The sequence below is a fragment of the Suricata suricatta genome, chromosome 7, assembly GCF_006229205.1.
Source record: "Suricata suricatta isolate VVHF042 chromosome 7, meerkat_22Aug2017_6uvM2_HiC, whole genome shotgun sequence".
Lineage (NCBI taxonomy): Eukaryota > Metazoa > Chordata > Mammalia > Carnivora > Herpestidae > Suricata > Suricata suricatta.
This window is the reverse complement of record NC_043706.1, coordinates 103346036-103347420: the sequence shown is the minus strand read 5'-3', so window position 1 is coordinate 103347420 and position 1385 is coordinate 103346036. Positions and strand designations below refer to the sequence as shown.

The 1385-nt window shown below is 35.7% G+C and overlaps 1 non-coding gene across 1 annotated transcript; it reads left to right on the top strand.

Annotated features, from left to right (window-relative positions):
• Nucleotides 1-851: 851 nt before the first annotated feature.
• On the top strand, nucleotides 852-984 carry LOC115297317. Its single transcript, XR_003911404.1, has one exon. It is a non-coding gene; the product is annotated as a small nucleolar RNA SNORA72 (small nucleolar RNA).
• The last annotated feature ends 401 nt before the right edge of the window (nucleotides 985-1385 follow it).

The window sequence follows — 1385 nt, the reverse complement described above, 5'->3', positions numbered from 1 at the left end:
AACAATAATTGTAACATTTGTGATTTTCATAGTGTAAGTATTTCCATTATGGTTGATTCTAAACTACCAGTGCAGGACAGGGAAAAGCAGGTAACATGACATAGTATTTCCACCAGACACTGTAAGTGTAAACAATATCAAAAGTGTAGATAAGAGTAAACCATTGTAAAGTAACTAGGAAGTGACAAGTCCAATATTTACTACCTTTTGTATGTAATTTAATTTTTGATAATGGCTATTTAACAAAGAGCAAAACTATTATAAATTTAACAATGGGCTCTTTCGAGCCTGTTTGAACTGGCTTCAGGATGTCACTGCCTCTATCCATCCTAACTACCAGAACAGTGTGCCTCCCTTATTCTTTCCAGGTGTATTTCCTTGGTTGCAGAATTGTTTGCAAAATTCCCTACTACTACTCTTTAGTTTTTAAAAATTATCATTATTACTTACTGAACTGGAATAACATCTGAGAGAGAAGTAATGGAGGTGAGGAAAGGCGGGTCAATGAACCATCAAAGAGCAACTATGAGACAACACAAAGAGCCGTGGTGAGGAGTCAGGAAACCCTGGGCCTGAGATCCAGTCCCGATATCTTAGATGTGCCTTTTCAGTTTGGAGCTTCAGGCTTCTTATCTGTAAAGTCGAGTTCCTAACCACTCATATAACATGTATTTTGTGACAAAGACATAGGAAAATATTTGTGAAAATTTAATGAAAATTTATGATAAAAATAAATCATTTTATAATATGCTATTCTTTCAGATGAGTTTAATCTTTTAGAACTTTTTTAGAAATGTCTGTAAATAACATATTATTTTGAACCTATGAATTTTTAATTAATTGATAAAATACTGCAAATATTCTTGTTGTTCTGATTTTTGTCACCATCAGGGTAAGCTCAACATTTGCTATATTAAGACCATGCATGTGTCCCCAGACTTAGTTCTTTTCCTAGGTCTGGTTTTATAAATGCTGGAGATAAAACCACATCTGATTCATATGATGCATTTTTTTGATAGAATGAGAGTGTGTGAGCAGGGGAGAGGGCAGATAGAGAGAGAGAGAAAAGGGAGAGGGAGATGAAATGCTAAGCAGGCTACATGCTCAGCATGGAGATGGACATGGGGCTCAATCCCACGACCCTGGGATCATGACCTGAGCCAAAATCAAGAATCTGATGCTCAACCAACTGAACCACCCAGGGGCTTTTATATGATACATCTTACGTGGGAAATGTCTATGACTCTAGATATCTTTGATCAACCTCAAAGCATGGCTAGTGTAATAACTTCTGAAGATAACCATGGGTAGTTTGATGATTACCAGTTTTCATTTACTGAATTGTAAAATGATTGTGTTTTATTTTCCAAGTGATTCTAATATCA